Source organism: Nerophis lumbriciformis, linkage group LG14, assembly GCF_033978685.3.
Source record: "Nerophis lumbriciformis linkage group LG14, RoL_Nlum_v2.1, whole genome shotgun sequence".
NCBI classification, from domain to species: domain Eukaryota; kingdom Metazoa; phylum Chordata; class Actinopteri; order Syngnathiformes; family Syngnathidae; genus Nerophis; species Nerophis lumbriciformis.
The window spans coordinates 26,230,380-26,246,323 of NC_084561.2; the positions used below are offsets into that span (position 1 = coordinate 26,230,380).

Below are 15,944 nucleotides of genomic sequence, written 5' to 3' on the forward strand. Positions count from 1 at the left end.
CCCCTATGGGAATGGGTGGGGGGAGCTCAGTTTGGGGCCAGAAGTAAAACCCTCTCGCAACAATAAGCACATATAAACGTTACAACACACAGAGAACACGAGACTTGCAATGTGGGGGCGAGGGGGTCTGGTTTGAAAAAATGTACACTGTTCATATTTATATTTTGAAATCGCTATTTTTATTCCAGACACAGTCGGTAATAAACTTCATAAATATTATATACTGTATAGGTTCACCGGGTCACACTCTTCCATTTATTCAGAGAGTGCATAAAAAAATCTATTTTTAACCGCATTTAGTTCACTCTGTGTTATTACGCACATGCCAAGGTAAGAAAACAATACTTTAACTTACCTTTTTTGTGTTTTCTTCTCGCGAGAAGCAGAGGAGGAGATCCTTCCCCTTTGGGCTGAGAGCTTTACCTAATGTCCAGATTGATTAATTGATTTATTGAAACTTTTATTAGTAGATTGCACAGTACAGTACATATTCCGTACAATTGACCACTAAATGGTAACACCCAAATACGTTTTTCAACTTGTTTAAGTCGGGGTTCACGTAAATCAATTTATAGTACAAAAAGTCCAATGTCAGAAGTGGGAATTGAACCCACGCCTCCAACTGGAGACCAGAATTCCCAAGCAGGGAAGGTGTGACCTTGAGTCTGGCGCCTTAGACCGCTCGGCCATCCTGACATATAAGTTCATTCACCTCCTTGTGATGTGAAAACGTAGCCAGACTGCAAAACCCCGTAAATGGATGCATCCAAAACTGCGTGCAAGCTTGCGTCAAAATGCATGCAGCTCATGATTTGGCGCATTGGCATTGTTTAACACGAGTGTTCAACATTGCTACAACCTTTATAAGTCAGAAAATGCAAAATTGATGATGGTAGTTTTTAGGGTTGTACGGTATACCGGTATTAGTATAGTACCGCGATACTAATGAATCATATTCGATACTATACCGCCTCTGAAAAGTAGCGCCCCCATCGTCGTCACGTCGTGTCATTGCTGGCTTACGAGCAGACGAGCATGTTCGGCAGTGCACAATCACAGAGTACTTACAAGCAGACACAGTGTGTAGACAGAAAAGGGAGAACGGACGCATTTTGGCTTAAAAACTAAAGATAAAGGTGAAGTTATAACACTGAAACGCCCTCAGAAGGAGGTGCTTTAAGACATGGCTAGCTAGCTAGCGGCTAAAGTCCAGCCCCAGTCCGCACTGTTTTAGCTACTTCTAAATCACCAATCCTCGTCTCCATGGCGACAAATAAAGTACGTTTCTTACAAGTATCATCCCTGCAGGACGAGGAATAGCTAAACATGCTTCACTACACACCGTAGCTTACCCGCGTCAAAATGTAAACAAACGCTATTGGTGGATCTACACCTAACATCCACTGTAATGATACCAAGTACAGGATTGTATCTAGTCGATACTACTATGATATCAATATTTTTTGGCATCACAACATCTTTTTTCGTTTTTTTTCATTGTTATTATGTTTATAAACTCAGGAAATATGTCCCTAGACACACGAGGACTTTAAATATGACCAATGTATGGTATAGTAACTACTTGGTATCGGATTGATACCCACATTTGTGGTATCATCCAAAACTAATGTAAAGTATCAAACAACAGAAGAATAAGTGATTACTACATTTTAACAGAAGTGTAGACAGAACATGTTAAAAGAGAAAGTAAGCAGATATTAAAGTAAATGAACAAGTAAATTAATAAATAATTTTCTACCACTTGTCCTCAATAACATTGACAAAATAATAGAATGTTAAATGACACAATATGTTACTGCATATGTCAGCAGACTAAATTAGGAGCCAGACTGCAAAACTCCGTAAACGGAGGCATCCAAAACTGGAGGTTATTACTTTCCTCCATTCCAAATAACCCCTGACTGTCTGGCTGAAATGGATCTGGCAAAAAATGTCTTTATAGCTCACATCCATACCTGACACCTGCTACTGAAATTTTTTTATTACCTATTTCTGCCTTTTTTTTTTACCCCATTTGTCTTGGCCCACACGCAAATGTTATCACCGAGATGTCATCAATTGTACACACGAGATCAGCTGATTTAGTATTTTCTGCAACACATATCTTCAAAGTCCTTGGACGTCTTTGCTAAAAACTTTATATTCCGCCCGCGGGCCTATCCGTCAACTTTGTGAAGCACGGCGCTTTAACCTGACTTACATGCGGGTGTCGTGTTTCTGGGAATCGATGGGTGCATCTTGAGTCCGCCCGCAGCGTGCTATCAATAACCTCGTCGCACGTTTATGGCGACGAGTCACACAAAAAAAGTCGTGAGACGTCTACGCTGTGTTCTGTCGTCGCGAAAGCATTATGTTATCAATAACGCTCAGTGTTGTGCGATGACACACGGGTGCTGTCGCTCGCAGACGCGGTATCGATAACTCAATATTTCAGGCGTGCCGTGCCCTCGGTGTGGCGGGCGGGTGCGGGCTGGCAGGCGAGGACAGCGAGGGACACTTCCCTGACAAGCTGTAACACCTTTCAATACCTTCACTCTGCGGGATACGCGGATGAAGTTGGCGCCGTCAGCAAGTCAAACGCCCACGCGCTCACATTTACATCACATCCGTCCTGCTCCTCATTCTACTGCACACTTCACCTTTAAAGCTGACTGATCTGCGAGGGCGACCTCCTCTAACTCCCCACTGAGACGCCGCCCCGCCTCCCTCCTGGCTCGACCATCCTCAACCGCCTCCTGATTATTGACCCAAGCTGTCACCCTGACCGGCACCCCTGACCCCCCTGTGCGGCGTGGGATCCATGGCAGGGCCCAAGGATCAAATGATTTTCTCGCTCCTCCTGCCATCCTGTTTTCCCAGTGAGCTGATTGCAAATGACAACATTAGAAAAGAGAATAATGAACAATCCGCAAACAATTTGGCCCGTTGGATTTGTGAACACAAATATCGGAAGAACTTTGAAAGGGGAAATGTGTGTTTTGGAAAAATATGTTAAAACTCCACCAAGAAAATACTGTATGGCAGGGATATTCAACTAAGTCATTGTTTTGGGGGCCAGATTTTCGGAAAGGTAAGAACCCCTCCTCCCTTCACTATTAGTCTTTTTTTATATATATATATACAAACCCCGTTTCCATATGAGTTGGGAAATTGTGTTAGATGTAAATATAAACGGAATACAATGATTTGCAAATCATTTTCAACCCATATTCAATTGAATGCACTACAAAGACAAGATATTTGATGTTCAAACTCATAAACTTTATTTATTTTTTGCAAATAATAATTAACTTAGAATTTCATGGCTGCAACACGTGCCAAAGTAGTTGGGAAAGGGCATGTTCACCACTGTGATACATGGCCGTTCATGTACACTCAGTAAACGTTTGGGAACTGAAGAGACACATTTTTGAAGCTTCTCAGGTGGAATTATTTCCCATTCTTGCTTGATGTACAGCTTAAGTTGTTCAACAGTCCGGGGGTCTCCATTGTGGTATTTTAGGCTTCATAATGCGCCACACATTTTCAATGGGAGACAGGTCTGGACTACAGGCAGGCCAGTCTAGTACCCGCACTCTTTTACTATGAAGCCACGTTGATGCAACATGTGGCTTGGCATTGTCTTGCTGAAATAAGCAGGGGCGTCCATGGTAACGTTGCTTGGATGGCAACATATGTTGCTCCAAAACCTGTATGTACCTTTCAGCATTAACAGATGTGTAAGTTACCAATGTCTTGGGCACTAATACACCCCCATACCATCACAGATGCTGGCTTTTCAACTTTGCGCCTATAACAATGGGTCTTTTCCTCTTTGGTCCGGAGGACACGACGTCCACAGTTTCCGAAAACAATTTGAAATGTGGACTCGTCAGACCACATAACACTTTTCCACTTTGTATCAGTCCATCTTAGATGAGCGCAGGCCCAGCGAAGCCGACGGCGTTTCTGGGTGTTGTTGATAAACGGTTTTCGCATTGCATAGGAGAGTTTTAAGTTGCACTTACAGATGTAGCGACCAACTGTAGTTACTGACAGTGGGTTTCTGAAGTGTTCCTGAGCCCATGTGGTGATATCCTTTACACACTGATGTCGCTTGTTGATGCAGTACAGCCTGAGGGATCGAAGGTCACGGGCTTAGCTGCTTACGTGCAGTGATTTCTCCAGATTCTCTGAACCCTTTGATGATATTACGGAGCGTCAGAAAAGTTCTGAAAAAATAATTTTAAATTCAAACTTTTTTTTTCCAGAACTTTATTTCAGGGAGAAAAAAAAAATTCTGTCTAAGCCTGGGCCCCTGGAGAGGGGGTCCAGACTGAGGCCAAGGGGGAAAAAACCTCATAGCCATATCACACATAAACATGTGTGTAAGAGGGAAACATCAACACAGTCAAAAAAATAAAACAACAACAAAAACATACACTGTGGTGGCCTCTGCGGTGTTCCACGCCATCGTCTGCTGGGGTGAGGGGAGCATGGCCAGAGACAGGAGCAGACCCAACAAAGCAACCAAGAGAGCTGACTCCACCCTCGGCCGCCCACTAACTCTTGGCCAGTGTCCAGTCTGCATGGATGGCCTAAGGAGACCGAGGTGTCTGATATCTGCTCATTCAGACAAGACCCAGCAGCTGGTCTCCATCGCCAAAAGGCTACCGGGAGGAGGATCCAGAAGTTCACAAAAAAGCACCGCAGAAGTCACCAGTACGACCCCTTGTCACACAGTCCCAAAGGGTACCGCACCAAAAGGCAAAAAACCCCACATGAAAACAAGAGGGAAACTCAGGAACACAAAAGGATGACACAAGAGCACAGAGCTCCTGCCACCAGCAGCCAAAACAACGGCGCCATCTTGGGAAAAGAAAAACATGTGATTAGAGATGTCCGATAATGGCTTTTTTACCGATATCCGATATTCCGATATTGTCCAACTCTTAATTACCGATACCGATATCAACCGATACAGATATATACAGTCGTGGAATTAACACATTATTATGCCTAATTTTGTTGTGATGCCCTGCTGGATGCATTAAACAATGTAACAAGGTTTTCCAAAATAAATCAACTCAAGTTATGGAAAAAAGTGCCAACATGGCACTGCCATATTTACAAACCCTGTTTCCATATGAGTTGAAAAATTGTGTTAGATGTAAATATAAACGGAATACAATGATTTGCAAATCATTTTCAACCCACATTCAATTGAATGCACTACAAAGACAAGATATTTGATGTTCAAACTCATATACTTTTTTTTTTTTTTTTCAAATAATAATTAACTTAGAATTTCATGGCTGCAACACATGCCAAAGTAGTTGGGAAAGGGCATGTTCACCACTGTGTTACATGGCCTTTCCTTTTAACAACACTTAGTAAACATTTGGGAACTGAGGAGACACATTTTTTAAGCTTCTCAGGTGGAATTATTTCCCATTCTTGCTTGATGTACAGCTTAAATTGTTCAACAGTCCGGGGGTCTCCGTTGTGGTATTTTAGGCTTCAAAATGCGCCACACATTTTCAATGGGAGACAGGTCTGGACTACAGGCAGGCCAGTCTAGTACCCGCACTCTTTTACTATGAAGCCACATTGATGTCTTGGGCACTAATACACCCCCATACCATCACAGATGCTGGCTTTTCAACTTTGCGCCTATAACAATCCGGATGGTTCTTTTTCTCTTTGGTCCGGAGGACACGACGTCCACAGTTTTCAAAAACAATTTGAAATGTGGACTCGTCAGACCACAGAACACTTTTCCACTTTGTATCAGTCCATCTTAGATGAGCTCAGGCCCAGCGAAGCCGACGGCGTTTCTGAGTGTGGTTGATAAACGGTTTTCGCCTTGCATAGGAGAGTTTTAACTTGCACTTACAGATGTAGCGACCAACTGTAGTTACTGACAGTGGGTTTCTGAAGTGTTCCTGAGCCCATGTGGTGATATCCTTTACACACTGATGTCGCTTGTTGATGCAGTACAGCCTGAGGGATCGAAGGTCACGGGCTTAGCTGCTTACGTGCAGTGATTTCTCCAGATTCTCTGAACCCTTTGATGATATTACGGAGCGTAGATGGTGAAATCTCTAAATTCCTTGCAATAGCTGGTTGAGAAAGGTTTTTCTTAAACTGTTCAACAATTTGCTCACGCATTTGTTGACAAAGTGGTGACCCTCGCCCCATCCCTGTTTGTGAATGACTGAGCATTTCATGGAAGCTGCTTTTATACCCAATTATGGCACCCACCTATTCCCAATTTGCCTGTTGACCTGTGGGATGTTCCAAATAAGTGTTTGATGAGCATTCCTCAACTTTATCAGTATTTATTGCCACCTTTCCCAACTTCTTTGTCACGTGTTGCTGGCATCAAATTCTAAAGTTCATGATTATTTGCAAAAAAAAAAATGTTTATGAGTTTGAACATCAAATATCTTGTCTTTGTAGCATATTCAACTGAATATGGGTTGAAAAGGATTTGCAAATCATTGTATTCCGTTTATATTTACATCTAACACAATTTCCCAACTCATATGGAAACGGGGTTTGTATATATATATATATATATATCTGGACCATAGAGCGCACTAATTATAAGGCGCACTGCCGATGAATGGTCTATTTTTTATCTTTTTTTATTATTTTTAGGTCTCCCTATGTCTAGCATTAATAGATTACAGTTGGTACAAAATGCGGCTGCTCGACTCTTGACAAGAACAAGAAAGTTTGATCATATTACGCCTATACTGGCTTACCTGCACTGGCTTCCTGTGCACTTAAGATGTGACTTTAAGGTTTTACTACTTACGTATAAAATACTACACGGTCTAGCTCCATCCTATCTTGCCGATTGTATTGTACCATATGTCCCGGCAAGAAATCTGCGTTCAAAGAACTCCGGCTTATTAGTGATTCCCAGAGCCCAAAAAAAGTCTGCGGGCTATAGAGCGTTTTCTATTCGGGCTCCAGTACTATGGAATGCCCTCCCGGTAACAATTAGAGATGCTACCTCAGTAGAAGCATTTAAGTCCCATCTTAAATCTTATTTGTATACTCTAGCCTTTAAATAGACCCCCTTTTTTAGACCAGTTGATCTGCCGTTTATTTTATTTTCTCCTCTGCTCCCCTCTCTCCCTTGTGGAGGGGGAGTTATACAGGTCCGGTGGCCATGGATGAAGTGCTGGCTGTCCAGAGTCGGGACCCGGGGTGGACCGCTCGCCTGTGCATCGGTTGGGAACATCTCTGCGCTGCTGACTCGTCTCCGCTCGGGATGGTCTCCTGCTGGCCCCACTATGGACTGGACTCTTACTATTATGTTGGATCCACTATGGACTGGACTCTCACAATATTATGTCAGACCCATTCGACATCCATTGCATTCGGTCTCCCCTAGGGGGGGGGGGGGGGGGGGGGGGGGGGGGGGGGGGGGTCCTTTCCAAGGTTTCTCATAGTCATTCACATCGACGTCCCACTGGGGTGAGTTTTTCCTTGCCCTTATGTGGGCTCTGTACCGAGGATGTCGTTGTGGCTTGTGCAGCCCTTTGAGACACTTGTGATTTAGGGCTGTATAAATAAACATTGATTGATTGATTGATTCTCCCTTCACTATTAGTCTTTTATATATATATATATATATATATATATATATATATATATATCTGGACCATAGGGCGCACCAGATTATAAGGCGCACTGCCGATGAATGGTCTTTTCCTGAGAGAACTCTCCTGAAGGAATCAATAAAGTACTAACTATCTATCTATCTATTTTTGATCTTTTTTCATATATAAGGCGCACCGGATTATAGGGCGCATTAAAAGGAGTCTTTTTTTTTTTTTTTTTCTGAATGGAAAACACTTCCTTGTGGTCTACATAACATGTAATGGTGGTTCTTTGGTCAAAATGTTGCATGGATTATGTTTTACAGATCAATCAATCAATCAATGTTTATTTATATAGCCCTAAATCACAAGTGTCTCAAAAGGCTGCACAAGCCACAACGACATCCTCGGTTCAGATCCCACAAAAGGGCAAGGAAAAACTCACAACCCAGTGGGATGTCAATGAGGATGACTATGAGAAACCTTGGAGAAGACCGCAGATGTGGGTGATCCCAACACACCCCCCCCCCCCCCCCCCCCCCCCCCCCCCCCTTCTAGGGGAGACCGGATGCAATGGACGTCGAGTGGGTCTAGCATAATATTGTGAAAGTCCAGTCCATAGTGGATCTGACATAATAGTGAGAGTCCAGTTCATAGTGGGGCCAGCAGGAAACCATCCCGAGCAGAGACATGTCAGCAGCGCAGAGATGTCCCCAACTGATGCGCAGGCGAGCGGTCCAACCGGGGCAAGACTCTGGACAGCCAGCACTTCATCCATGGTCACCGGACCTGTGCCCCCACTTCCACAAGGGAAAGGGGGGCAGAGCAGAAAAGAAAAGAAACGGCAGATCAACTGGTTTAAAAAGGAGGTCTATTTAAAGGCTAGAGTATACAAATGAGTTTTAAGATGGGACTTAAATGCTTCTACTGAGGTAGCATCTCTAACTGTTACCGGGAGGGCATTCCAGAGTACTAAAACGCTCTATAGCCCGCAGATTTTTTTTGGGCTCTGGGAATCACTAATAAGATCATCTTCAAGACGCTTTCTGACAGCCGCTTCCGGATGCGCCGTTTTCTGGGCGGTCTTATTTACGTGGCTCACCTTCGACAGCGTCTTCTCCCCGTCATCTTTATTGTAACGGTGTAGCGTGCAAGGACGGAAGTGGAAGAAGTGTCAAAAAATGGAGCTAACTGTTCTAATGACATTCAGACTTTACTTCAATCAATAACGGAGCAGCATCTCCTCATTCGGAAACAACCACACCGGAAATGTGTCCCGTGAAAAACCGTCCGACCGGAACTCTAATAACTAAAGTTCCTTGGATGAATAATGTTAACTCACTACGCCGGTATGTTTTAGCGCTTTCATGGCGAGTTTACTAACAGATATAAGTAAGAACTTTACACTACTTTATATTAGAAATGGCAACAGTGGAGGATGAATGTCCCATAACAAGAAGATAGAGAAAAGAAAAAGCTTATCGACTATGGCTTGGTATTAAACATGTTGGTATTAAACATGTTTTATTATTTTTATTATTTTAAAATAAGAAATCATGAATGTCTTGAACATGAAGTGCAATAGACTGAAATTTGCTGCAAAAATGTTTGAACTTTGGCCCCCGGGCTGCCAGTGCCATGAGGTGTGTCAGAAAAGTTCTGAAAAAATAATTTTAAATTCAAACTTTTTTTTTCCAGAACTTTATTTCAGGGAGAAAAAAAAAATTCTGTCTAAGCCTGGGCCCCTGGAGAGGGGGTCCAGACTGAGGCCAAGGGGGAAAAAACCTCATAGCCATATCACACATAAACATGTGTGTAAGAGGGAAACATCAACACAGTCAAAAAAATAAAACAACAACAAAAACATACACTGTGGTGGCCTCTGCGGTGTTCCACGCCATCGTCTGCTGGGGTGAGGGGAGCATGGCCAGAGACAGGAGCAGACCCAACAAAGCAACCAAGAGAGCTGACTCCACCCTCGGCCGCCCACTAACTCTTGGCCAGTGTCCAGTCTGCATGGATGGCCTAAGGAGACCGAGGTGTCTGATATCTGCTCATTCAGACAAGACCCAGCAGCTGGTCTCCATCGCCAAAAGGCTACCGGGAGGAGGATCCAGAAGTTCACAAAAAAGCACCGCAGAAGTCACCAGTACGACCCCTTGTCACACAGTCCCAAAGGGTACCGCACCAAAAGGCAAAAAACCCCACATGAAAACAAGAGGGAAACTCAGGAACACAAAAGGATGACACAAGAGCACAGAGCTCCTGCCACCAGCAGCCAAAACAACGGCGCCATCTTGGGAAAAGAAAAACATGTGATTAGAGATGTCCGATAATGGCTTTTTTACCGATATCCGATATTCCGATATTGTCCAACTCTTAATTACCGATACCGATATCAACCGATACAGATATATACAGTCGTGGAATTAACACATTATTATGCCTAATTTTGTTGTGATGCCCTGCTGGATGCATTAAACAATGTAACAAGGTTTTCCAAAATAAATCAACTCAAGTTATGGAAAAAAGTGCCAACATGGCACTGCCATATTTACAAACCCTGTTTCCATATGAGTTGAAAAATTGTGTTAGATGTAAATATAAACGGAATACAATGATTTGCAAATCATTTTCAACCCACATTCAATTGAATGCACTACAAAGACAAGATATTTGATGTTCAAACTCATATACTTTTTTTTTTTTTTTTCAAATAATAATTAACTTAGAATTTCATGGCTGCAACACATGCCAAAGTAGTTGGGAAAGGGCATGTTCACCACTGTGTTACATGGCCTTTCCTTTTAACAACACTTAGTAAACATTTGGGAACTGAGGAGACACATTTTTTAAGCTTCTCAGGTGGAATTATTTCCCATTCTTGCTTGATGTACAGCTTAAATTGTTCAACAGTCCGGGGGTCTCCGTTGTGGTATTTTAGGCTTCAAAATGCGCCACACATTTTCAATGGGAGACAGGTCTGGACTACAGGCAGGCCAGTCTAGTACCCGCACTCTTTTACTATGAAGCCACATTGATGTCTTGGGCACTAATACACCCCCATACCATCACAGATGCTGGCTTTTCAACTTTGCGCCTATAACAATCCGGATGGTTCTTTTTCTCTTTGGTCCGGAGGACACGACGTCCACAGTTTTCAAAAACAATTTGAAATGTGGACTCGTCAGACCACAGAACACTTTTCCACTTTGTATCAGTCCATCTTAGATGAGCTCAGGCCCAGCGAAGCCGACGGCGTTTCTGAGTGTGGTTGATAAACGGTTTTCGCCTTGCATAGGAGAGTTTTAACTTGCACTTACAGATGTAGCGACCAACTGTAGTTACTGACAGTGGGTTTCTGAAGTGTTCCTGAGCCCATGTGGTGATATCCTTTACACACTGATGTCGCTTGTTGATGCAGTACAGCCTGAGGGATCGAAGGTCACGGGCTTACCCGCTTACGTGCAGTGATTTCTCCAGATTCTCTGAACCCTTTGATGATATTACGGACCGTAGATGGTGAAATCCCTAAATTCCTTGCAATAGCTGGTTGAGAAAAGTTTTTCTTAAACTGTTCAACAATTTGCTTACGCATTTGTTGACAAAGTGGTGACCCTCGCCCCATCGTTGTTTGTGAATGACTGAGTATTTCATGGAATCTACTTACCCAATCATGGCACCCACCTGTTCCCTATTTGCCTGTTCACCTGTGGGATGTTCCAAATAAGTGTTTGATGAGCATTCCTCAACTTTATCAGTATTTATTGCCACCTTTCCCAACTTCTTTGTCACGTGTTGCTGGCATCAAATTCTAAAATTGATTATTTGCAAAAAAAAAAAAGTTTATCAGTTTGAACATCACAAATATTGTCTTTGTAGCATATTCAACTGAATATGGGTTGAAAATGATTTGCAAATTATTGTATTCCGCTTATATTTACATCTAACACAATTTACCAACTCATATGGAAACGGGGTTTGTATTATTGAAGTCACAAAGTGCATTATTTTTTTTAACATGCCTCAAAACAGCAGCTTGGAATTTGGGACATGCTCTCCCTGAGAGAGACTATGAGGAGGTTGAGGTGGGCGGGGTTGAGGTGGGGCGTGGGGGGTTTCCAGGGGTAGCGGGGGGTGTATATTGTTGCAAGGGGTTCTGTGTATTTGTTCTGTTGTGTTTATGTTGTGTTACGGTGCGGATGTTCTCCCAAAATGTGTTTGTCATTCTTGTTTGGTGTGGGTTCACAGTGTGGCGCATATTTGTAACAGTGTTAAAGCTGTTTATACGGCCACCCTCAGTGTGACCTGAACGGCTTTTGACCAATTATGCGTGGCATTCACTTGTGAATGTGAAAAGTCATAGATATTATGTGACTGGGCCGGTACGCAAAGGAAGTACCTTTAAGGTTTATTGGCGCTCTGTACTTCTCCCTATGTCCGTGTACACAGCGGCGTTTTAAAAAGTCATGCATTTATTTTTTAAAACCGATACCGATATTTATGGAACCGATACCGATAATTTCCGATATTACATTTTAAAGCATTAATCGGCCGATAATATCGGCAGTCCGATATTATCGGACATCCCTAAATGTGATCAATCACAAAAAATTATCACATTAATCATGTATTAACACAGATTAATCATTATTGACCCCACATGCTTTATGTCAGGGGTCACCAGGTAGCCCGTAAGGACCAGATGAGTAGCCCGCTGGCCTGTTCTAAAAATAGCTCAAATAGCAGCACTTACCAGTGAGCGGCCTCTATTTTTTAAATTTCATTTATTTACTAGCAAGCTGGTCTCGCTTTGCTCGACATTTTTAATTCTAAGAGAGACAAAACTCAAATAGAATTTGAAAATCCAAGAAAATATTTTAAAGACTTGGTCTTCACTAACTGACAAAGAAACAGATAACAGATTTGGTGTCCAGTTCAAAGTGTGACATGATTTATTTAAAAATTTGAGAGTTTACTTTTGTATTTTACATGAGTTATTATTTGTACAAACATGGTGCAAATTAATTCATGATTTGTTAAAAAAAATGTTAGTGGCTAGCTAGTTAAAATGGGATATTGTGATTTCACAAGACTGTCTTAGAAGTGATCATTAGAAAATGTTCAATTTGAAAAATGTGCACTTAGAGAAGATATAAAAATAAAGTGTTGCATATTGATATTTATCTGTTTCTATCAGTGACGTGCGGTGAGGTTCATGACTGGTGAGGCACTGACTTCATCACAGTCAGATTTTAGGGGGGCTCAAGCCCCCCTAAAATTTTCTTAAGCCCCCCTAAATAATTTGGTGTTTTTTTGTTTTTTTTTACAAATAAATGCCGACATATTCATTATAAAGTGGCCCGAATATGAGTTTAAATAAATAATCATATAACCTGTTATTATTCACTCAGTTTCCCCTCACTTCGTAGCGTAAGGTAGAGAGCCCCTTTAGTGCGTCGGTATCCAATCCATTCCACTTGTTCATATAGAAAATTCCCACATCACTCAAATTCCAGCCCGCATTTTCTCTGCGACCTTGCTTGCGGTCCTGCACATGTACGAAGCACATTATCTTCCTTTACAATGAGTGAAGCTGCACAAAACCTTGTGTGTGCAATTGTAAATCATTTATTTTTTAAGTTTTGTGTTTTTTGTAGAATCTATATAAAGTAATATACATTAGCCTATTGTTAAAATAATGAAAAAACATCATTAAATATATTTGTTTTATTGTATTGTTACATTAATAGCTGTTTTATTATTATAGGATGGCTTGTTAAACATTTAATAGGATTTTCAGAGGGAGGAAAAACCAAGACATTTAATATAAAATGTAAAATGAATAAATACATAAAAAGAAAAAGAAAATATATGGTTAAAAGCCATCGTCCCAGGGAGCATTTCATTTCGTCCCGTGCATTTAAAAAAAATAATAATAATAACAATGAATAATTTCTAAGTCTTTGTCAGCCGTTTGTGAAGTTTTGTGCTCGTGCGTAACATTCGCTCGCATCCTGTGCATCTCCTGGGGGCAAAGCCCCCCCCTGTCCTTAAATGCTTTAACTTAACTTTAACTTTACACATACAAACTGTAGCACACAAAAAAGCACATTTAATAAAAAAAACGTTATTATGGTCTTACCTTTACTTATAAGTGCGGGAACAGTGGTGTTCGTGTTGGAGGAGTTGTGAATGAATGAAATATGAAATCCGTGCTGCAGTCTGCAGGTGTACCTAATGGTGTGTCCTTGCAGTCGTTCACGGCTCCTCCGGCGCGAGCAATGTTGTTTTTGCACTTTTTGGCTTCTTGTTAAGTGACTTTTTTTGGGTGGATTCGGTCTTGCACGTGGAGGGTTTGGGTGTGGGCTTTGGTTGGTGTGGCGCTCTCGTCGGGAGGTGCAGTCTGCGGCGAAGGTGCCTTAACCAGCACCAGGAGGCGGGGTTACGCGAGCCTCAGCCAGTGCGTCTTTGCAGCAGTTTTATGATCGCTCAGCACAAGAAATACTTAACACACATACAGTTGTTGACAAAATACACTGTACATTATATACCTCAGCTAACTAAACTATGGAAATGTATAATATAATTCATATAGCAATACGGTCTCACTGCACAGCAGACCAGCAGTTAGCCGAGTCCGTCCATGTTGAGGCACTGAGTGACGTGCCTCGACTGGCTGCTGTTCACCGCACCGTCTCTTCTCAGTATTTGAACAGCAAATGTGAAAATTCAGCGATTTTGAATAAAAATAATCTAAAACTGGTGAAGTTAAATGGAAAATAACTTTATAGTATAATCACTGGATACATATAACAATTTAATGAATTTTTTTTCTTTTTACATTTTTTTCTTTCCATGATTGCAGGTGAGGCCCCGCCTCACCTGTCTCTAGTGACTGCACGTCACTGGTTTCTATATATATTTACTGTGAGAAATCATTAAGATGATCAGTGTTTCCACAAAGATAAATATCATTAATTATTAATAATAACATAGAGTTAAAGGTAAATTGAGCAAATTGGCTATTTCTGGCAATTTATTTAAGTGTGTATCAAACTGGTAGCCCCTGCGATGAGGTGGCGACTTGTCCAGGGTGTACCCCGCCTTCCGCCCGATTGTAGCTGAGATAGGCTCCAGCGCCCCCCGCAACCCCAAAGGGAATAAGCGGTAGAAAATGGATGGATGGAAACTGGTAGCCCTTCGCATTAATCAGTACCCAAGAAGTAGCTCTTGGTTTCAAAAAGGTTGGTGAACCCTGCTTTACGTAAACAAAGTAAATGAAATGTTTGTGTGTGACATTTTGACCAAAAAATTGAATTTGTGTCGAAATATTGTGGTCGTTTTTCCAAATAATTTACTGTGATTAAAGGCCTACTGAAACCCACTACTACCGACCACGCAGTCTGATAGTTTGTATATCAATGATGAAATCTTAACATTGCAACACATGCCAATACGGCCGGGTTAATTTATAAAGTGCAATTTTAAATTTCCCGGGAAACGTCCGGTTGAAAACGTCTAGGTATGATGACGTATGCACGTGACGTCAGTAGTTGAATCAGACATTTTGGAATAGGTCGGTTGCCAGCTTAAATCGTCTTTTTTCATCGCTAAATTCCACCGTATTCTGGACATCTGTGTTGGTGAATCTTTTGCAATTTGTTTAATGAACAATGGAGACTACAAAGAAGAAAGCTGTAGGTGCGATCGGTGTATTAGCGTCTGGCTACAGCAACACAACCAGGAGGACTTTGACTTGGATAGCAGACGCGCTATCCGACGCTAGCCGCCGACCGCATCGATGATCGGGTGAAGTCCTTCGTCGCGCCGTTGATCGCTGGAACGTAGGTGAGCACTGGTGTTGATGAGCAGATGAGAGCTGGCGTAGGTGGAGAGCTAATATTATCATAGCTCTATCAAGGTCCCGTAGCTAAGTTAGCTTCAATGGCGTTGTTAGCAACAACATTGCTAGGCTTCGTCAGGCGGTACAGCATTAACCGTGTGGTTACAGGTCCAGAGTTTGGTAGTATTGCTGATATTCTGTCTATCCTTCCAGTCAGGGGCTTATTTCTTTTGTTTCTATCTGCAGTTAAGCACGATGCTATCACGTTAGCTCCGTAGCTAAAGTGCTTTGCTGATGCATTGTCGTGGAGATAAAAGTCACTGTGAATGTCCATTTCGCGTTCTCGACTCTCATTTTCAAGAGGATATAGTATCTGAGGTGGTTTAAAATACAAATCCGTGATCCACAATAGAAAAAGGAGAGAGTGTGGAATCCAATGAGCCCTTGTACCTAAGTTACGGTCAGAGCGAAAAAAGATACGT

The 15,944-nt window shown here is 42.1% G+C and overlaps 1 non-coding gene across 1 annotated transcript; it reads right to left on the reverse strand.

Annotated features, from left to right (window-relative positions):
* Positions 1-589: 589 nt before the first annotated feature.
* Positions 590-696, reverse strand: trnal-caa (transfer RNA leucine (anticodon CAA)). The gene is made up of 2 exons: positions 659-696; positions 590-635 (listed from the first exon to the last, which is right to left on the reverse strand). It is a non-coding gene; the product is annotated as a tRNA-Leu (tRNA).
* Positions 697-15,944: the final 15,248 nt, after the last annotated feature.